This window comes from Ambystoma mexicanum, chromosome 8, assembly GCF_040938575.1.
Source record: "Ambystoma mexicanum isolate Mex_15411 chromosome 8, UKY_AmexF1_1, whole genome shotgun sequence".
In the NCBI taxonomy this organism is placed as follows: Eukaryota; Metazoa; Chordata; class Amphibia; order Caudata; family Ambystomatidae; genus Ambystoma; species Ambystoma mexicanum.
Genome location: NC_090929.1, coordinates 1,371,804,055 through 1,371,828,369, shown reverse-complemented (window position 1 = coordinate 1,371,828,369; position 24,315 = coordinate 1,371,804,055).

The window sequence follows — 24,315 nt, the reverse complement described above, 5'->3', positions numbered from 1 at the left end:
TGGTTTATGTCACAAATTACCTCCATTAAGGTAATTTCAACAACGTTGAGCGACCACAGCATGCTATCAATGAGTTGGTGTTCCCAAAGGTGTCTGAGAAAATGTTGTCCTGATCTCATCCAATCCTCTATTAGAGCAAACATTGCCCGTAACAAACTGCGGTGCACAGAGACCTATCTAAAGGATTTTAGTGAGTATTTTCTCTTACAAACCGCAAGAGCAAAGACTCAGGGGGTTCCAAGGCCAATAATTTATGCTGACACTATGCAGTTATTTCAACTTAATTCTAGATTCCAGAAAAAGAAGCAGAAGCCGATGTTTCATATTTATAACAGCGAAGTTAAATTAATGAAAATACAAACATGTCAAGAAAAGCGCCAAGTGCTAAAATTTCCACTTGATCAAAGAATTGCTGTCTTAAGAAATATCAAGACTAAGGGCCTCATTACACGGACGGCGGTGGACCAAGGTGTTATTAGCACCTTGGTCGATGCCAGTAAAATACCGGCACCGCCTTGGTGGAAAGGGGAATTACCGCCCTATTACAAGGTTGGTGGGGCGGTAATTCCCCCTTCCCCATTGCCCTTCCCCATTCCCATTTTTGCCCCATAGGGCATAATGGGAATGGGGAAGGTGCTAATTACGGCACCGCAAATTGCGGTACCGTAATTAGCTCCCTGGTCCCTTTGCGGGTTGGTTTTTAACGCCAGCAAAAAGCAGGCGTTAAATTCTCCAACCCGCAAAGGGACCTCGTAGTAAGGCGGTAAGGGTTTACCGGTAAAATACCGGTACCGGTAAACCCTTACCGCCTACCGTGTAATGAGGCCCTAAGTATAAGAACTGGTTGAGGGCTAGAAAAGCAAAAATGTATCACAATGGCAGTGTGAAGATGCTGTGCAGTTTTGGGCAAAAGAATATGTCACAGACCTGGGCAATCATTAATCATTCTGTTGCAGGCAGTCAGGTGGCTAATCAGTCAAATTGTATTAATGAACAAACTTGGGTTGATTTTTTTACAGCAATTTACACGCAACCCAAAGCTGAAGTTGATATCTTATGTCCCATTGCTTTGGGGAAATTTCATATAGAATTTGACAGAGATGATATTCTTTATTTTATAAATAAGTGTAGCAGTTCCTGTGCACCGGGTCCAGACGGGCTTACACATTTAGCATTGAAAAAACATCCTGAGTTGTGAGTTGACATACTTTTTGCATTGTTTCAAAATATAATTCATTCACAAGCCATACCAGAGACATGGAAATGTTCAATCACCATCCCAATATATAAAAGGGGGATCGCACAAACCCAGTAAACTATTGATCAATCTCTTTACTAGATGCCCCTAGTAAGATCTTTGCTCGCATCATTCTTCGTGATTTTAAGAATTGGTCAGCAAGGTTCTGCAGACGAGATCCTTTCCAGTCGGGATTTGTAGAAGGACTTGGAACTTCTCCGAACATGCTGACCATAAACATTTTTAAATCACAAAGTATTATAGATAATCAACCTTTGTATATGACATACGTGGATTTCAAAATGGCCTTTGATTCCACAGACCAGCAACTTTTATGCGCAAAACTTGTGCAATATGGTTGTCCCTCTTCGCTAGTTGCTTTAATTCAACATCTTCATTTAGATACCTATATGCAAGTTCGTTTAAACACTGAAGGCCTGTTATCTGCCTCTATTAAAACAAATAGGGGTCTAAAACAAGGCTGCATTTTGACATCCACGTTGTTCATCTTTTTTTATTTTAGACATGGAACATTCCTTTCTATCTGTGTCAGCCGATGCTCCAAAAATTGGCAACCAATGCATATTTTGGTTATTGTATACAGATGATTTTGTTCTTATATCACGAACTCCGGTTGGACTACAAAACCTAATCACCGCTTTAGCTGAATACACTGATTTGAATGACCTAACAGTAAACCAAGAATAAACACAGATAATGATTTGTAAATCAAAACCAAAAGTTGCTTTAACAAGTATAAGTAGTACTTACAACATTCTCAACTACAAATTGTATCAGAATACAAATACTTGGGGATTTGGGTCCAAATTACCTCGAGATATGTAAGACATCTAAACTATCTCGACTGTAAATTATCAGCATTAATCTCACAAGAAAAAATGTTGATTTACAAATATGGTAAATTCTCGTATAAACATTTAATGATCTTCTATGAACAAAAAGTTATTCCAGTTCTGGTTTATGGCATGGAAATTTTGGTCTGTAAACAACAAGCGGTATGGCATATTCTAGAAGCTCGCTTCTGGAAAAGGGTACTGCATTTACCAATGTCAACTCCCATGCCAATCTTGCGTTTTGAACTGGGGTTGATTCCATTATCAGTGTGTGTCCTGTGGAAGAAATGTGTTTTTTTTTTCGAAGATGTTTATTGGGCCTGCATCTGAACAATATTTTGGGTGTAGTGCTCATTATATATATTGGGTATGGTATGAATGCAGTATGAAAGTGAGCATGGGTGAATAAATACAAAGTAAAAGTTTTATGGACTGGGATTTACTCCTCTATGAAAGAGGTGAGCAAACTACAGATCCTAATGAAATTATCATCTTTCTAAAGTGTTTAATAATTGAATACTACAGGATATTGAATGTGCATAGCCAAATTGAGATTTATTGAAAAATTGTTTGTTGCCTAAAAATTACTTGAGAAAGTTTGTCAAAAATATTTTTTATATTAGTAGATGTGATAAAGCAAAAAAATGTAACTGATGAAATGCTATTAAAAAAATAACTATTTTTGATATAAATTTGTGTAGTACATGAGAAGTTATTAATTATTAATCATATATATAAAAAGGAATAACCACGAAAGGATTTGGGGAAGCAAGCGACCCGGTGAACATAGTGTATTGTGAAACAAAAGTTTTGGTAGAGGGCTGGTCACAAGTGGTCGTTAAAAATTACCTCTGGTCTCTCTAAGTTAGTTGTGTGCTCATTATATGGCCAGGTCTTCTCATTCATTTTCTTTGAATTGGCGAAGAGAAGTTCTAAATGCCTTGTCTGATGGAGGAGTTACTTTACAGGTTTTATTAGAGAATCTAACAAGAGCTAAATTGAAGCTATATCAATATAGCTGGATTTTGAAAAGGGAAAAATGCTTATTTATTTATTATTTATTACTTATTATTTATTACTAAGGACTTTTCGTCAGCGCTGTTTGGGTTTAAGAGATTTCGCTACATGTCAGATTATTTGGCAAAATGCCCTTCAGCATATATAAGAGGGAAATATTTGAGATTTGGCCTAAATTTGTGGCCAACAAATGACATTATGGAGAGGAGGGGCAAGATTTCTATGGAGTTAAATTACTGTCATTTCTGTAAAAATATGGCACAAAGAGAGACCCTAGAACACATTATAGTTTCTTGTCCTGAATTAGCTCTCCAAAGGAATATTTTTCTTTGCTAAACAGCTTTGTATATTTAAACTGACTGGTCTGGATGAAATTTGGCAGCAAATTTTTTCTAGAACAAAATTTGCCATGAGGAAAGCGATTGTACACTTTTTAGATTACGTTCTCCCAGAAAACTTTGCTATCACTAAGTTTATGTGTTTTTTTAAAAATGTTGAAAAATTCAATTTGAAAGGTTGATGGAATGAACCAAACAAATAAAATAAAAAAATAAAAACAATAGTCAGTCATGCACCAACAGCCATCCGTGACTCTGGACCCTTATGGATACAACTAACTGGGCACTCAACCACAACCCACCCAACATCAAACAACACACACACCAACACAAACACTAACACACATCCGAGGCACTGAGTCTTACCCAGGGCCGGTCTTTGCGTCTGGCAGCCCAGGTGGCTGCCTGACGTCAGCCAGCCTCTAGGGGGTGCTGCACCAGCAGTCCACAGTGCCAGTGCTAGAATACACGTGTAACACGTTTGTTTCCTAACATTATAAACATGATTGTGCCTGTTCATTTTTATAATGTTAGAAAACGAACGTGTTACACATGTATTCTACCACTAGCACTGCTGCAGGTTGTGGCCTCGGCCAGGGCAGCTTCTAGTCCATTTGGTGCCCAGGGCAAAACACTAGGAAGGCGCCCCCCTGTACCCCATCCCATGCGCCACTCCCACCGCACCCCGCGCTCCACTCCTGCCATACCATTCCCACTGCACCCCGCGCACCACTCACACTGCACCCTGCATGCCTTTCCCAAACTACACTGTTAAGGAACTCCTACCCAAAGTCAAACAGTCCATCACACAAGGAATGAATTGCCATTTGCAACGGTGGGCCACTTTTTTAATGGTGCCCAAGACAATTTTATGCCCCAGTCCCACTTAGGCTGCAGATAATGAGGACTGTGCACCCAAGAGACCATGAATATGGCATAAGATGCAGTATATACAACGGACAAAGAACACAAGATGCTGAAGGGGGTTTGGAGGCAACCTAAGCCAAAAGGGCAATGACAAGGAGACACCTGAACCCAATAAACAATTACTTTAACATTCTGTGAATGGGAATCAAGTGAATGCTTTGATACAGTAAATTCTTGACTGTTGTAAGGATACATGGACCAGGATTATTTATTTATTCATGCAATGTTTGTCAGGTACCTGCATATTTATTAATTCATACAATGTGTGTCGGATACAGGTATCTGACAAACATTGCATAAATAAATCAATAAACCGGTTCGTGGCATAAAGAATATTAACTGAGCAACACTGGTACACTGGTCAAAACTATTATCCGCATAGTGACGTAACTCATCACCAGTGCCATGGAAGTGGTTTAAAGTTTAATTGATATATAGTTTGGAAAAGAAGCGGCATGAAAGAAATAGGGCTGCTTTAAACTATTATTTTGGCCATTTTCTGGGCTTGCAGGGACGCACCATGGGCCCAAATGGGTCTCCGTTTTTACCGTGTCGGGGCCCAAGGTGCATCCCTGCAAGGCATGCCCACTCCCCTCAGCCCACTGCACCTCCCCACCCATCTCAATACCAGCACGAAACCATTTAGTGACTAATGGGCCACCATTTGCAGTTTCCTGCCGGGATTGTGATGGAAGGGGCTGGTCTTAGCTGCAGGGGGACCCAAAGGTTCTTTATCGGTGTGCTTATGCCCCCCAATCCAAGTGGCGCGAAAGTGGTCAGAGGGAGCCTCTGACTTCTGTAATGTCACGTAGTACTTTCATACTACGTGACATTACAGTCGGAAGGGGCAGCGCCAGCACCTGACCTGCAGAACTTTCCCCACGTCAATGTGCCTCCCCACAAACTGGGGAACTCCATCCCCTCCAGAGGCTCCAGGGACTGGGGCAATTGCACCCCCCGGGGCTATTGTGCCCCAGGCAGTTGCCCGCCTCGCCTGGGCCAAGAAATAGGCCTAGCCTCGGCCCTCGGGCAGGGCAGGTCAATTGGCAAATAAATTAGCAACATTTGTTGCTTTATTACCTTCCCTCGGCTCCGAGTGGCGCTGGCCAGGCCCATGGGCGCACGTGCGGTGTGCCCTCCTCCAGGAAATGGGCGCGCACTGACACTGAAGTGTTGATCGATTGGGGCCGGCTGATGTTGTCGGCCCCAGCCATTACAGAAAAAAGTAGCGATTGGGTCACTAAATCCTGAAGTTGTTCCCATCACAAGCACACACTGCCAAGCAGCAGCAGAATCAGCAAATTCAAACAGTTGCCACGTCCTGCCCTCGCTGATTGGGCCTTGTTTCAGGAAATCTGGCAGTAACTACAGCCTGCCGAGGCAAGCACACTTCTTTCCTCATGCTCCCGTCCTCGCTGGTGAGGCCTATTGCTGCATAGGTGTTTTATTTATTTTAAAATGGTATTGCAGAGATGACTGGGCCAACCAAGAATGGCCTCTGGAGGCCACAAAGCTAGACACCTTTGTCAAGGCTCAATTAGTCATGAAAAAGGAAGCGAGCACTGGTGGTGGACTCTCCTCAGGAGATCAAAAGGCTGGTTCTCGGAAGACCTGGGCAGAGTGTCACTGTCAGCAGATCTTAGACAGTTGCAAGTTCCAGCAGGGTTGGATTGGTCTGTCTGTCGGCCATTCGGCCCGTAGCCAGGCCAAAATCACTTAGTGGGCGAGGCCCTAGAGGCCAGTACCACGCATGTGCCGGTTTGGAGGTTACTACGCCCCCCTAGTTCCTGCTCCCGAGCATACTGTTCATCGTTCCCTCTTTCCTGGGCATGCCCCGGCCATTACGGAAAAGAGGAGCGTGTGGGTCATGTTAGGGCGAATGCTCATAAATGACTGATTTCCCTTACCTAATGGGTCCCCCAGCAGCTTTGCTGGATTTCTAGGGTTTATTTTTTTCACCTGGTAAGAGTGTGAGCCTTTACCGACTCTTACATGTGTTTTGCTGAGTGTATTTCTACTTTTTGTGTGATCTTGGGCAATGGAGCCTCACCTACTCCATGGCCTCATATTTTTCATGTGTGTTACACAGCACATTCAGTGCAGTGACACAGGGGTTGTCTTTGAGACTTCCCCCTGACTTCATTTTCTGGGGCTGACTACTGTCCCCCAGAAAAGGTAAAGTTGCCATTAACTTTATTTAGTCACTTTAAACCACAGACCCAGTACACCCCATCTTACATGGACTATTGGAAAGGGTTAACTCATCCCTTTTTGCCTGTGTCTCTTGGAGCATTGTTTCGCTCCCTTTTCATCAAGACTTGGCTGGTGGCAGTGGTATTTACCCTATTTTTTATACCGCGGTTATCTTAAATAACCATGGTATTGTTTTAGGCTACCTTAATAGCCTCTAACATAAACCCACTTGACCAAATATGTTTTATTTCGGCTCTGACTGGGTTAAGTCGCCATTTCTTTTTGAAAATGTCTTTCTCGTGTTTTACTCTGCGCGCCAAACCAGGGTTGGTCCCTTTGTTCGCTGTCTTTTCGCGGGCTTCTGCACAGAAGCCCTCCATAAGGCGCCTGAAAGTCTGGGTAGGCAGGATGTGAGGGAGGGGTTTTAGAACCCCTGCCATGGGTTCCCTTGGTAACCCAAGTCGCACTCCTGTTTGATTGGCTGGGTTACTGTCCTTGCCAGGACAACCACCCTGGGTGTGATTGACAGCCAGGCTGAGTGAAAGGGGGAAAACTGCATAAAAAAGCAGGTCTCTGGGACTGAAAAGGCAGAGTCACCACTGGAACGAAAGAACCAACGAGGAGCTGATTGAAGAGGACCCCTACCACGACTGAACTGCTCAGTGTAGCCCTGCTGCAGGTCCGAATCTTCAGAATCCAATGACAGAGAAGATCCTCAAGGAAACTTCTTCCCTTGAGCTGGTGGGACCAACCAGTTCGCCCAAACTGCAAGACAGGACCCCTCCTCTGGTCAAATTCGCTGTACAGAGCTACAGTGGGCTGGATAGGTCAGACCCTGCTTGGGTTTTAAGGAGCGCACCTTTTATTCGTTGCTTTGCTCTGCTGCTGGTTTCTTCCCTGGGTAGCGCAGGACCCTCCAGTCTTCCTACTTCTTGTTAGCCCGACAGTCACTTCAGGAACCGTGAGCCTGCAGGAACCACCAGGAACGTCCGCCTCAGCTACAGCTTCTTCTCCATTTTAAGGTACTGTGCAAATCCAGTTGTTCGTTTCGCTCAACCACGGTGAAAGTGTTGAAACTCTTTCTCCAACCCGAGGGCTTGTCCTTCTCTTCTCTTTGAATGAACTTTTCTACCAACCAACCTCATCCGGAATCCGAGGCACGAACTTTACTGCTAACTACCCTGAACCGTGTGATCTTGAGCAAAAGACTTTTGACCTAGTGACTTTGGCCCTAAGCCTTTTTACCTGATTCTATCCCTGTATTTCCTCTTGTTCAATTGCCCTGAGTACTTACCTGTTGGTGTGGTTCAATTTCTGTTAACTTTGTCTTTCCCGCCCTCCTAAAGTTGCTGGAGTACCATTTTGCTCCCACTTCATATTGTGAACTTAACTTGTCTGGAACTTATTGGGAGTTTTGTGGTGTATTAAGATTGTGATTTTTAGACTGTTTATAATAGTGAAATGTTATACAACTGAAGAATAAAGTAAATGTATATTCTTTTACTTGAAAACCTTGAGTAAGTGTTTGCTTGAATCATAGTCATTGCTGTCCTTTGTGTAACTATTTGATACTGCTCACTTACTCTTGAGATAAGTCTGGCTGCTCAGCCATCGCTACCACTTTAACTTTGTAGTACAGGCTTGTACCAAAGCTGAATTTGTACTGTCACTTGTAGTCTTAATTGTGTGTGGTGTTCCCAAGGGGTACTGCATATAATTCTGCCCAACAGATCACTAAATCCTGAAGTTGTTCCCATCACAAGCACACACTGCCAAGCAGCAGCAGAATCAGCAGATACAAACAGTTGCTGCATCCTGCCCTCACTGATTGGCCTTTTTTTAGGACACCCAGCAATAACTACAGCCTTCCGAGGCAAGCACACTTCTTTCCTCCTGCTCCTGTTCTCGCAAGTGAGGCCTAATGCTGCACAGGCGTTTAATTTATTTTAAAATGGTATTGCGGAGATGACTGGGCCATCCAAGAACAGCCTCTGGAGGCCACAAAGCTAGACACTTTTGTCAACGGTCAAGTAGTCATGAAAAAGGAAGCGAGCACTGGTGGTGGACTTTCCTCAGGAGATCAAAAGGCTGATTCTCCAAAGACTTGGGCAGAGTGTCATCGTCAGCAGATCTTAGCAGTTGCAAGTTCCAGCGGGGTTGGATTGGTCCGTCCGTCAGCCATTCGGCCCATGACCAGGCCAAAATCACTTCGAGGGCGAGGCCCTGGGGGCCGGTACCACGCTTGGGCCGGTTTGGAGGTTACTACGCCCCCTAGTTCCCGCTCCCGAGCATATTGTTTGTCGTTCCCTCTTTCCTGGGCATGCACTGCTGACTTTATTTTAGTGCAAGAGTTTAATACAAATCACTGTTCGCTCAGACTTGTCTTATACTCTTCTTTGTCGTTGTGCTTCTTTTGTTTGGAATAGCAATCACGCTAGTCTAACGAGATAAACAAACACCTACACAAACGCGCCTTGTGAATGATGGTGTGAAGGATGGATGCAGGCGCTGGACCAAAAGCTGAGCGATGTCTGCACAGCAGCTGGCTTGGGAAAGCGACTCAGCAACTACAGTAGAAACCGTCTCCGTGGACGGTTGGCCCGTCTTTCGTATAATGCAAACACCCAGGCTTGCAGGATGCATGCTTCACTTTCTTTGTTCCATTGGGGGCGACATGATGTAGCATCAATTCATGGCCTTTAAAATACCCCGCACGGTGCAGCTTCCGATCTCCTTTAACACAAACGCTGGGAAATGGCCATGACTAGCTAACACCACATTAGTCAAAGCCAGGTCTCTAAAGAATGGTTCAAGTGTTGGGGAATCAACTGCTCACACTTCCTCCCGTGTGACCAACCAGTGCGCAAAAGATGTTTCAGAGCGTGGGGCTCTTGATGCCACCCATTTCTGCATTTGATACACCAGCAGCTAAACACACCCTGGGGAGGCAGCTCCTTCTCCATAGTCCATTTCTCTCCCAAGCTCAGGACAATATTCTTTACCATAATGGAGAATGTGAAAAAGCGCAGGGCTGCAAGGCTGGGGGGTGAGGATAGAGGGCAAAGCGCACTATGCTTGGGGTACACTGGAGATGCTTCCCCTGATACCCGCAGTACTCCAAGTCCCTAGAAATGAAATTAGTCTATACACTGCACAATGTGCAAGGGCCGCTGTTATTCAAGCAGCACGCGACTAGTAATTTGCAAAAAGTAAACTTAACGAGTCCCAAGAAAAGGTTACCTTCCACCCTTTAAGAATTTGATTGTTTTTGTTTTTATATTGGGATGGTAGACATCATTTTTCTTTGTGATCTTACAGTTTCATGGTGCTATTGGGTGCTAAAATGAGTGATCACGAAGGAAACATTTAAGAATTTGAGAGTTCACGAGCATGAGCGAAACAAACCCCAATACTCAAACTGCCATTTCTCTGTCGCGGTAATGCACTGCAGTGTGTTTCAATGTAAAGTCCACATTGTAATGTCATAATTTTAGAACCCACCTCTCCAACATTAACATTGGGAGCTATGTTGAATTGTACATGCATGTCAACTCTCTGCATATGTTTAAAGTACACTTTACCACTCACATGGAGTAGTGATATTGTTTACATGTGTCCCTCCTAAATATATTGAACTTCCCGTGAAATATTTGCATAACTGCATGTATTTTAATGCTGAGATAGACGGGCTTGTACAGCTATCGGAGGGTATATTACTGGTGCTTGTTCTTGGAGGTTCGAGTAACACTGTTCAAAACCAGTTCATCACCTTTTAAGGGTGGCTAAATGTTTGAGGTCATACGAATGACATTAGTGTAGATCTGAAATTGTCGATTCTCTGACCTGAGTCACAGCAGCAAACTGGTCATTGTTACTAAAAATGAAGAGCAAAAGCAGACTAACATAACCAGGCCTGTTCGGGTTTGACCCTCTTATTGCTGTTTTCTGAGGTTCATGAAATTCAGCAGATGCCAGCATTGACAATTTTGTTAACTCATAGTCCCCACTCCCGCTGCTCAGCCCATGACACATGCATGCGATCACAGGTCGGGGGATGGGGGGCGCCAAAGACGCTTCCCGCCTGGTGTACAATCTGTTGTAAAACCGGCTCTGGTCTTACCCATACGGTTACAACACACGGGGCCTCCAGAACTGACTACTACATGCAAAACAGCACTCGCCGACACCAGTTCCTCCTGGTTCTGAAACTATCCTTTCATCCTATCCCCACTAACACCCGCATCTCCCCTCCCATGCAGAATCCCGTGAGTGCCTGAAGAATGACCGAGGGTGGTAGCGGTACACGGTATGAATCAACATACATGACATAACATAAATCAGTTTCCTTTCCTCACAATCATGGGTTTTATAAAATAGATTTTGGAACTATTGAAGGGAATTATTTCTTTGAACGAGAGAGAAATCCAAGATCTGTTCATTTTACAAACATGTTATGTGAATGGTAATATTTTGGGGCCATATCAGGATACAGCACAGTGAATAATCCCACATCTCGTCGGTTTCTTTGGCATCACAGCATTTGAAATGCTGGCGCACACACTTACGCACTGGCTTTATATTGATTAAACAAGAGGGAGGAGAAGTACTGCTCAGCCATGTGAACTACGGCACCAATAATCTTTGATAGAGTGGTCAGGATAGATAAAATAATAAAACCTTATAGACAGGGATGTTCGTGACCTTTAGAGCTTACTGTGTTCGGGCGCAGTCTCGCCATGCAAGATAAATATTGCTTTCCGCGTAATCCTATTCCCCGAATAAAGAAATAAATTGAAGCATCGACTAAGGCCATGCGTTATTAAAAGCGCACTCTAGAAGTCTCACTTTTCTGAATGGGGTTGGAAAGCTTAAGCAATCTTTAAGGCGGCTTGGCTTTCATCAGAAACTCTGCAATATTTCACATAAAGTGCGGAGAGGGAAAGTCGCAGCTGGCCGCTTGCCCTAATGCGGCAAGTTTAATTTGCTAGCGAGGACTGGGTGATCGAAATATATGTTTCTTAGAACTGCTCGTGAACTAAGACTCGGAGGCAATGTTTTCCATGCTTGTTCTTAGGCGAAATGAAATTGTATTGCGATCTCATGTTGGCACATACCTCAGGAATAGCGCTGTCTGTCCTCAGGAGCAAAGAGTGATTTCTTCTGCTAGGGTGAAACCAAGTACGAGATTTAATGAGCACGGTATTCGCACAGCAACCTGGGCAAGACATCACAAGAAGCATCAACATTCACAATGACACGTGAAGAGAATAACTAAATGCAGGAGTCTGTTGGCAGTCAGTTTGAGAGGTGCACATCTTTTCAAATTGTTAACGCCGTTTTGATTCATTGCATACATACCCCGGTGTGCTACCTCATTTACCATCTGTGTTGTGTTGTGTTCCACATCTTTCTTCCAAATGAACACATATCCTTACACCATGATATGTTGAGTGCGTTAAACGCAACATGTCATTGCACTGCGCATGCTAAGATGCAAATACATTAAATCAGCGTGGCGACTGTCACGCGGACTCCCAAGTAATTAATGGGGTGCCAGTCACCAGTAGGGAAGATATACGCTAGCACTGGTCCTTTTGGGGCAGATATCTTTCTGCCAGAAAGGGGGAATGCAATGCATTGAGCCCTGTGTCCATACATTTTTTATATAATCGATTTCCATTTTTGTACGTTTTTTTCTCCATGAAAAGTAGTCTGACTAATCCCTGGGCTCGTAGAGGGATTTGCACTTGAAGGCGTTATATATCAAGGCATGGAACACCATGAATTCTTTCAACCTACATTCGGTTACCAAGACTGCTCATGTAGATTGATACCATCATTATACATAGTTTAGGTACATCTATTTAAAGTTCCTCCCTTCATTATCCACATCCTAAATATGTCATACTACAGCCAAGCTTGGAAACCAAACCCTGCCATGAAAGTTATCTGTCATACATTTAAATTGACTTTTAATGAAAATCGGCTATATTTGCCCTGCATTTCATTTTTGTTTTTTGATAATTGTTTTGCCGGCATATTCTAAAAGTACCCAATCCCACTACCCACCACTCAATCACTCCTCCCTTTCTTCCCTTGTTAAACCCCACTTACCATTTTTTCCACCCTTTTTTCATATTGGGCCTCATTACGACCCTGGCGGTAAGGGGTTAGCGCCAGCGTTAGCTGCGCCGACCCCTTACCGCCAATTACGAGTTCCCTTTCCGCCATGGCGGTTTTTACACCTGCTTTTAGCGGGTGTAAAAAACCATGGCGGTAAGGGAACTTGGTGTTAATTACGCCACCGTAATTTACGGTGGCGTAATTAACGCCTTCCCCACTCCCATTATGCCCTATGGGGCAAAAATGGGAATGGGGAAGGGTAAATGGGGATTGGGGATTTACCGCCCCGCCAAGGTCGGAATGGGGCGGTAAATCCCCTTACCGCCATGGCGTTAACGTAGTTAGCACCATGGCGGTAAAGTCACGGCCCTGGCGGTAACTTACCGCCAGGGTCGTAATGAGGCCAATTGTATGCTCCATCCAGGGGAGTTGCTAGGTCTGGAAAAGACCCGGGGCTACGCTGATGTCGGAATTGTTGGGACTGGGGGCTAGCTAGTCTTTTGGCTGTAGCTCCTGAGATTCTATCCGGGGCTACAACCAAAATATCAGGGGCTATAGCCCCATTAGCCCCACCCTAGCAACGCCCCTGGCTCCATCCTACTTACACATATAGTGGTGCCTTTGCCAATGTTCTTTTTCTCAATTGTGGTGTCGAAATGCTGTATTCTCAATGACATTTTCGAATTGATGAATCTACACCATGATAAGCCACTACAGAGTTTAGGGAGGGGAAATGTTTGGACCAGTATCCAGGAGTTCATTGGGAAGACTTGCCTTCGTTTTGATTACTTTTGGACTAAGGTGTTTTAAACCGTCTTCAAAAACAAGGATCATATTCTTACGAACTAGGAAACGGTTCTAAAATCGACAGATTCGAGCAATGATAGAATTTGCAATAGGTTTTGAGGTCCAGTTTACCTATAACTAGCAGCTCACTATGGGAGACAGAGATTTTTTTAATAACACTCTCTGGGGTTTAATCAAATGCCCTTACTGCTCATTGAATCGGGAGCTGACAGAGTACTATATACACGTACATGGGTTGTATATCGTGAACACATCTATTAATTTAGGGAAGGATTGCATGTTTATTATGTTTATTATTCTGGTTTTAGGTCAGAAATTCTGAAAGACATGTCCTGAGGATATGGAGCAATGAGGCACATGCCGACAGAGTCAGTTTGTTTTGCCCCATTTCACCCAGGTGAGTGTGTGCAGGCCTGGAGGCCTTGAGAGAACGGTGCATTTATTTTAATATCTTTGTTTGCCTTCGGTGCTCTGTACTTTCTGTGCCACTGTCCCTCTTCCGACTTCCTGACTGCCATCCCGACTGCCTCCCATCACTCCCACCTCCCCTGATTGGCCGCAATCCATCCTGCAGCCGAGGCCTTGCCTCAGTGCACCTCGCTACTTCGCCACTTGCCCCATTTCACCCAGGTGAGTGAGTGCAGGCCTGGAGGCCTTGAGAGAATGGTGTGTTTATTTTAATATCTTTGTTTGCCTTCAGTGTTCTGTGCTTTCTGTGCCCCTGTCCCTCTTCCAACTTCCTGACTGCCATCCCCCACTCCCACCTCTCATCCCTCCCACCTCCACTGGTTGGCTGCTACTGTAGCACCTCTTGTGCTTACCTGATTGGTGGAAGACAACACACTTAAGGCACTCACCCAGGGCAGCCCCTTTCCTGTGCAGCCCCTGCAGCGAAGGACCCACGTGCAAAGGACAGCAGCTCCTGAAGAAGCAGCTCCAGATTGTGTTTGCCCGTGTTAGCCTGTGGTGCTGCAGCTATCAACCAGCTGCACCAGGTAGGAGGCATACACCAGATCTCCCGCAAATTGTACAAACCCATTGCAACCCCTTATAAGAGCTCCTAATGAGTCCTCCTGCTGTTAGTCCAAACTCTGACCACATACTGCCTAAGTAATTACCCCTGCATATATTGGACTGTTAAAGAGATGTAATAAGTGTATTAATTTGTAAAGGTGCGTTGGCACTAAAAACAGATTTTAATAAAAAAATAAAATTAAAAAATGACCCCACCAGCTGTATTCTGTATCTAATTACCAGTATCCCTAGAATTATTGTGATTTCTATTACTACTTCTACTTATGTCCCCCTGTTAGGCCTTTCTCCCTCTATCCAGGTGTCCCATATCTAGGCGTTGCTGTTGCATATGGGGTTACTGCATTTACTGTTGTCCCGTGTTAGGCCTTTCTCCCTCTATCCAGGCGTCCCAAATCTAGGCGCTGCTATTACACCTTAGAATACTGAATTTACTATTGTCCCCTGTTAGTTAGTTATCCTGATATCCTAATCTAACCATTGCTACTTCACCCAGGGTTACTGCTCCTACTGCTGTCCCTTGTTGGGGCTCTCTCTCTCTCTCCCTCCAGGTGTCCAAACTTGGCGCTGGCACTAAACCTAGGGTCACTGCATTTACTGCTGTCACCTATTACTTCTAGAACTCATCAACAAAGGCCGTCTCTCCAACCCCTCCACTATCCTGGCCAAACCCACTACCCCCAAACCCCTTAATTCACCCCTCCTGGCACAGAGCGACCGCTCTAGCACCTAGCTTCATGAAACCCACCTATATCCCACATCTGGTGGCCACCTACAACCCTTTCCCCGAAACACCAACACACTCTGAGCCCCCCTGTTCACCTCCCAACCTTCATCCCACATCTAACTCTAAGATCAGAGGAGCACTCTGGCGTGCCAAACACCTCTTGCCTTAAGCCCTCCCCTCGCACACCTCAACCCAACCGAACACACCATCTTCCCCCTGGCATCTGTTGAGAACAACCCCACACTCCTCATCTATACATCCTGCCCAATCTCAAACTCTCAAGCCAGAGGAGCTCTCTGGTGCAGCAAACATCACAAGTCCCCTGCCACCACCACACCATCCTTGTGCCCACTGAGGAACTCCTCACCCTCTCACCCTACCTCCCATGCCACCCTCTCCCCCCTTCAATCCATACTCGACCCCTGCCAACACACCCCCTTTCATACCCTTTCCCTTCCCTGAAAGTAGCACGTCTCACCCTTTCTAGAATAGTCGCTTCATCCTCTTCCCCCTCTGTCCCTCCAAACCTCTCTCATAGCCCTTTTGCACCAAAACCACCAAAACACTCAAAGAATAACCAACCCTCTCCCTGGACGCTCCACTCCTCACCACTTCTCCATCGGTCCAACCTCCAATCCTTTCCCTCACCTACCGTCAGAGCCCCCCCTCTCCAAGTCTCCACCCCCTTGCTCTTGACCTCTCACCCAGTACACATAAACCCACAGCGCCCTCCGGACTTGAACCACAAACAACTCGCCCAAACCCTTATACCACTAGTGCTCTCCTCACCACCCTCCCCCTAATCCTCACCAACACGTCTCTCACATACCGACTACCGCCCGCCTACTCTTCCAGCCTCCCATTGACCTAACCCTCTCACCAGACCCCAAAGTGCACATACAACCAGACCCCAGCTACCCCATCTCAATTTGTTGCAACCAACCAGACTGATCCTACCACTCCCCCATCTCACCGAACATCCTTGCCCACCAAGCACTCCCTTCAATGAGCGTCATGAAAACAACCTCTCCTCATGAAGTCACGTGCATCCTTTTCAATGACCGCTCCATAGCAACAAACAGACACATCATCTTTGACCTCCTATCCTCATTTTTATCACTGAAACCTGGTTCTCCAACAATTTTGCACCTGTCACCCAAAAGGCCTTCGCCACTGGATACTCGCGTATCGCCCAGAACAGACCAACCAGAGGTGGCAGAGTGGCAATCCTCTACAAACCTAATTTCTACATCTCACTCGTCGAAACCCAGACATGCAACACCTCCTGTGAATCCCTTACAGTAAAATTCTCACTACCATCAACACTCATCCAAAGCTTCCTACTCATCTACACACCCCCTGGATATAACAGACATTTTGCCAACAATCTCTGTGACTCAATAGTTACCATTCAGGTAAATCATCCAACCCTTACCGTATTGGGAGACTTCAATATCTGGTTTGATATGCATAACAACCCCATGACCCAACCTCTAGTCACAGTCTTAATGCATTGAACCTCTCTCGACATACCACTTGTCCAATTCATTCAGGTGGGAACACCATTGTTGCGATCTTGACCTTCTCTCTATATACAGTGTCAAACCACTTATCTGGACAGACCACTCTGCCATCCCTTTCTCTATCCACACATCTGCCCCTCCTCCCACAGCCCACCACACACCCACTTTCGACAACAAATGCTGGAACAAAGTCAAGGTAGTTCACAACCTAGCCGAAGCCCTGCTACTCTGTCCCCCAGCAAAGCTGTCCTGTGGTTGACCATTAACCATTGAATCCTTTGATTCCTGGCTTAAAGAATCACTAATTCCTCTCACCCCCTCACAACCTGCAACTTTATGCAGAGGACAATCCCCCAAATGGTTCACGCCCCACTTGAAGACACTCAAAAATCAAAACAGCACTCTTGAGTGCAACTGGCGAGCATCTAAAACCATCCTCAGCAGATCCAAGTTCGCCCTCCACCATCGTAATTACAAAAAGGCTTATTACAATAAACGTACTGTGAACTGTGGCAGCAGCAGCAAAGAACTCCACAAGATCATCTCCGAATTTGTGAAACCTATTTGCGCATCTGCCCAAATCATTCCCACACAAACATTCTGTGACTCCCTCTCACTACATTTCTACAACAACACAGCACTTGACAGGACGGCCACCCTTAACATCAAATTCTCTCCCCTCTCCCACTGCCCTACATCTACAGCTCCTGATCCCGTTGCCCAGATGCCCGCTATGCCAACCTTTGATTCTTTCCAACCCATCTCGAGAGATGAGTTCCTAGACCTACTATTTGGCAGCAGATCCTCCAGATAGCCCCTCGACCCTGCCCTTCGTCCCTTCTGAAATAAATATTATCCTCTACTTGTGCAGGAGAACACGCAAGATCCATACTTAACGATTCCCTTACCTCTAGTATCTTTCCAGAAGGCTTTAAAATAGCACATGTAAAACTACTTCTAAAAACAGCACCCCTCGAGCCCCTTGACTCTGTTAATTACAAACCGAACTCCAACAGCAGATTTCTTGCAAACCCTGCACAATCGGGATTCAGACTGTGCCATGGAACAGAAACCACCCTTATCTCGATCTAGGATGATCTCAAAGTTGCGGTAGCCTCTGAGGGATGCACAGCGCTGATTCCCCTTGATCTGTCAGCAGCATTTGACAGCGTTAACCATGCAATCCTCCTTGACCGCCTGCACTCCCTAGGAATCTGTGGCTCAGCACTCAAATGGATTGCCTCATTCCTCAGCAACAGGAAACAAATCACCCTACTCACCCCTTTTGTCTCTACTGATCGAGCTGTAAAAACTGGAGTACACCACGGCACCTGCCTCTCTGCTCTCCTTTTCAACCTCTATTTTACCACACTACCAGGAATCATCCGCACGCGCAACCTCACCTGCCATAACTATGCCAATGATACCCACATTATCCTAAGAATTCCCAAAACAAGCACCAACCCACGTCCCAACCTTGAAGCTTGTCTCACTGATATTGACTAATGGATGACAAGTAACCACCTCCTTTTGAACCCTGACAAAACTGAAATCATGCTGTGCGGCAATACTTCCCTTCTCCCGCAACCGATCCCTTCCAAAATAGTCAAAAACCTTATCTGCACTATGGACCCAGGCCTAACCCGCTCTCGTCAGATCAATAATGTATCACTATCCTGTCATTACCACCTAAAACTCCTTAGCCGTATTTTCCCTTACCTCACCTATCCCAACAGACTCGCCGCTGTTATGTCTATAGTTATCTCGAGATTGGACCATGCCAACTCCTTATTCCTGGGAGCACCAGCATGCCAACTTAACAAACTATAAAGAGCCAAAATGCTCCCGCCAAACTCCTTCTCGCTCTGGGACACAGAGACCATATCTCCCACGCTCTCTCCACCCTCCACTGACTCCCTGTCGCACGTCGGGCCACCTTCAAAAACAGATGCATTACCCACCGAGTTCACAAGTCCAGCCCAACGTACCTACAAGAGAAGATAAAACCCTATCTCCCATCGTGTACCCTAAGATCAAGCACTGCATTCTTACTAGTAATTCCATCCTCCAATTCTGCTAAGATTGGAGGATCTGCCTTCTCAACCTTGGCCACATCTCTGTGGAACTCACTCCCCCCTCACATTCAACACACCCAAGACCTCATGGCCTTCTGCAAAGCTCTAAAAATCTTGCTCTTTCCGTGATGCCGATTAAGACCTTCGAAGGCTGCGAAGACCCTACAACCTGCAGACAAATGTTCAATGAAATACTGAGCAGTGATACCTCTGCATAAGACTAATAAGTCACTAATAAAGCCCCTCTGAATGAAGCAATCACAAAATGCGTAATGAAACCCAGAACAGTGGGCTTGTAAGTATACAACATCAACTCCAGACACTCACCTCTGCTATCAATATGCTCACTCTCTACTCTACACCAACACACAATAGAGCCCAGCTACACCCCTCGATCAATTTCCGCCTAGCTGCTCAGAAATGAACAACACCCCACAAACACCTCAACATTCTGCTAGAACGCAGCTGTATCCCACGGATAATCGGCCAAGCTGCACAAATAAGCGTCCTACACAGGCCTAACGCAGCCAGAATCCAGTCTCGGAGACCAACCTCCTGACTGCCCACATTAAACTGATCTCAATACCACCACACCTATTGCTAACATGCAGCTACCATCAGCCAATCGCATCAGCTGCACACATAATGAGTGCACACAAGCACCCTATGATACCCTACTCGCTCTACTGACCTGGACTACGGTCCCCCAGAGTGTTCAACCCACAAGCACTTAGAGGTCATACAAGTGATATATAGAGCGCTATATAAATGCCAAATAGCATAACATAACATTATTCATAATGTTTTTGGTTGTTTTTCTTGAACTTTTTAACTCGAAATTGGGTTGTCTCCCTCAGAAATTTACCAAATTACTTTTGAAAAAAAATTTTATGCACAAAATGTATTGGAAAAAATGTATGAAATAAGACAATATACTTAGGTTTCTTGTAAGAGCAGTGTTGCTCTTTGTATAATACAAAATAGGAAATAGAAAAGGCAATAATACAGTGGGAAACCTATTGTTGCATTTGTCCAACTAACAAATGGGGCCTTTTCTGATCAGTAATTACATTTTGCCTTTCATCAGGTGTTAACATCAAGAGAGAGTAAAGATAGGCAGTGAGGTGTCTCTTTGCCTCTTGGTGGGGTTCCTGTGTACCCCTTACCTGGGGGAGAAAAGCCCGGAATCTCCCACATCCAGTGGAAGGTGTGAAGCCCCAGTGAACTGGCAGAAATGCTGCCCAAATTAGACTTTATTAGACCTGAGGCAAATTCAGATCTGTGTGGTTTTATCCTTACCCTTATCTGTACTTAAGTTGATTTTATATTACAGTGCCGTAATAGGAAAGGAGCAATACATATGTTCATGATGCATGCCCACATTTAATCACAAAGAGCACCAACCGCAAGAGTCAATTGCTGGCACACTCCCAATCAGGTTGCAGGGTATCCTCCTTCAAAAGTGCCCCAGAGATGAATCAACAAAGAGGAGGAGGGGCTCCCTCCTTTTCTGTACGAAAAATACTGAAGTGGATTGGTCCAGAGAAAGACTATTAAGGGTCAAATCCAGGCTGTTACAACACATGTCTTTTGCCTGCTGATGTCAGATCAAGATGCCCTAGCAAAAAACAAGATGGTGAAACCCCTCTGTGAATTGAACCTCTACTTTGTGCTACTCTAACTATGACCCCTAACCTTACCTACCTACTTTAAAAGCACTCCAGTAATCAACACTGTGGTGTGACTTGATTATTGCCATGACAGGACTTTCTTCCCAGAGAGGATTCCTGTTGGCTGGAGGAAGCTGTTAGCCCTCCTACACGGGATAAAATAAAATCTTCCTGGGCTGGACCCACCATGGTACACCGAGGTCAGACGGCTAATACAGTACATTCCAGTAATGAATGAGTTACTTGTCACAAAGGTGACAATAATGTGACATCCAACGTCTGTGGCTGTATAATACAAAATACTAATACCTACAACCAGTCTGTCATGGTACACACTTATAATATGTTGTACCAGAGGTGCAGACGTTTAAGCACCCACCTCTGATTGTTGAAACTTTGAGTTCCAGCAGCAGTGCACATGTGATCTCCTGCCCTGCTGCCACTGTGGGGCAGCTGTTGCAGATATCGGCAGATGGTCTCAGCAAGGTACATGTTTGCATTATGCATATTGCATGGAACATTGTGAAAGTCGGATGCGAAATCACTTTCAACAACAGTATTGACTGCATAATTGTATTATTCAAAATAAAAATAGTCATGGTATTTCATCCTTGCAGGTGTCTTTCTGATACATGTATTCTGACTACAATGTTTAAACAAAACCATTCTAACATGGTCCAACAAACAAACCTTGGAGTCTATCCAACTGAGGCCCAGTTTCTTTCCACTTACTTCAGCCAGCTGCTAATGTAGGTAATGGCTGTTCCATCCCATATGGGCCTAGAACCCTGCACAAACCATCTTTTAGATACTAAAATGCTTCTTGGCAGGCCGAGTTCCAATGGACTTTGTGTGTTATTTCAGGGACAGATATAGGATGTGAGGTACCCTGACAGAGATGACTTCCTGGTGACAGAGATTACTTCCTGGAGGAACTCCACCTGAGCCATTATTCCTATGCTCTCAGTAGACCACCAACCACTGCAAGTTGAATTACAGTTAGCTGAATTGCTTCACCCAACCTACCAGAAGCGTGCTGAGTCTCGAAACGGAGCAATGCTTCCTTCTTTTTTACACCCACATGGGGCAGTACAAATTATCTGACAGCATTCATAGTAGCTGGACAAGGAATTTCAGGAGCCATCTTTAGTAGGAGCCTGGCGTAGCACCTGGATACAACCAATGCCTGGTGGTACCTTGCCTCGGAATTCTTGGATTCACTGTTTTGAAGCAACCAAGGGGTTGTGGCTTGAGCTGAATCCTCTGTCTCTTTCCGCAGACTCGCTGGAGTAGGACAGTCCCTCTCTTCCCGGAAAACATAAACCTCTATCTGAGGACAACTCTCTCAGTTCTGGTTAGGCATTCATGTCTGAAGCCTCTGTTCCCCTCATCTCAGATTTCTTTTGTACACCAGTAGGTAACCCTGAGACCACTGAATCATGTGTCACTTCACTAGGCACACCAGTGGCCATTGGGCCATTACCCCGAAAGAAGGTGCCTGAATGGATTTAGGATCTGAACTTGGAGCTACAAGGGTCTCTGGTTCCTTGCACACATTGATAGAAAAAGCCTCAGGGCCTAGGTCTCCAAGCACTTCTTCTCTTGCTGCCCATAGAGCTCTTGCTCTATTGACTCTAACAACTATAGCATTGTCAGTTTCCATGGGGCATTGGCTGATGTCATCAAACCTATTGCACCCATGGTTGCCTGACAGATGTGACACTAGCAGCCATGTCACAAATTGTGGGTGTCTTGTTCCCATTTTTAAAGACGTGTTCCATAAAAATCTGAGCACTTGTGGAAACTGGGGCATGCTTGGTGGATCTGGTACAGTTTCTTCTCAGAGTTGCTAAGGGCACATTGGCCCCTCCCTGGCCTAGTGTGATAGCTTTTGGTAGGAAGGCCACACTGACAATAGCCTCTTCTAAGATACAACCACTTACTGTGGCCTATTTGGGTGTTCCCTGGCAGGTTGCTTCTCACTGTCTATTTGTCATGGATTTCCCACACAGAAAATATCCTTTGGGTGATGAAGTGTTGGCGCTGCAATGATAGAAGTAACCTCACTTTTCTTTTATGTGGTGGCTGACAAACCATGGGATTTCCCTTAATTTTGTAAGGGTGCTTTCTTGAACAGAGAACGAGAACATGTGTCCTTACCTTCCTTGTGTTTACTTTTATCAAAAGTCTCTTCTTCTGCATTGCGTGCTCTTGCCTGACCCTTTTTTCTGGACAGGAGTATTCACTTTTTGGCCAACAGCCTTTTCGAAGTCCTCAGGTTATGTGACACTTTTGTCCACTCGATGCTGGTGTAACTCTGCCTCACAATCCTCTAGAAAAAAGATGTATTTTTAATGGCTTCTAAGTACCTCAATGAAAGATCAACCCAAAACTCAAAAAGAGAACAATCAATTGTAGATTCATCTATGTAATTTACTTACAAAAATATTTACAGATCAAGCAAAGGACGATCTCAACATTGCACAGATATAAAATTCTCATTATCCCTAGTGCATTTGTGTCACATTAACTCACTCAAAAGATGGGTCATTATGACCCTGACTGTAGCGGTGCCAATTAATACCTACTAATTGAATCATTGGGAATTGGGAGGCCAGATGCACCAGCACTATTCATGAATGGTGCTGGTGCATCCGTCGAGTTCTGCACGTGGGTGCCATTCTGACCACAAGGTCAGACCTGGTGGGCTGAAAGGCACCCGCTCGCAGAACTCATAATTTGCCAGTCTGAAATCAATGGTACCGGCAAGCTTATCGGTACAGTTGTTTCCGGACCGGCAAACTTATAATGAAGCCCATTGTGTTTTATTTTATTTTAAACTCTTTTTCTAGTTCTTCCTTTTATATGGGGGTAGACTGAGATTTCTATTTGATTTCTCTTTTCATCAAATTATCAAATCACATTGATTATGTAGTCAGTATCTTATTAACAATCGTTTGATAATCAACATAGATCATCACATAAATTATGTATTCAATACTTCATTGTGTACAATCCTTTTATGATGATCATAGATGTACATGTTTCAACCCTTTTATTGTGCCAATTGCTTTGTAAAACAGATGGGTCATCTTCAGGATTAAAATATTCAACTACTCAATTTCTATGTGTTGATAATTCATTCCTTCATTGGTTATGAGTCATTTTCATCAATTCAAAATTCAATTTGCAAACATTTTCCATGAACTCATTAATCTGTTCATATCAACACATTTGTTTAGAAAGTTTCCTACAAAAACACAGAAAGTTGTTTTTTTAATGATACTATTGTTGTATTAATGATGCTCCATTGCTTGTAATACTCACAACTTCAGGATATTCATGATATTCCTTAACTTTCATAGTGTGACATTTCTCCTTCAAAATTGGTGTTTTTCCTTATCATTGGGATATATAGCAAATATTCCTTAACCTATACATGTAAGCAACACTTTTACAGTCAAATCTTAAGTAGTTTTGATGTCCTTAAATATATGTAAAGCATTGCATGAGACTATCTCTTATGGGCGTTTTTTGTGAATTAAAAAAAAAATGCAAAAAGAAAATATACTAAATTTCAGAAGCTAACATAGTAAAACAGAAACTGAGTGGCAGGTGATGTCCCTAATAATTAGTTATTAGATCCCGAAAAAGATCCCGAAAAAGAGCTTGTTTTTGTGACAGAAAATAATGATATTTGAAAACTATTGACCAGCATGTAACAGAATATATACTAATATATACTAATATATTTAGGTGCAGGCAAAATAACTAATACTGGTAAAGAACTCC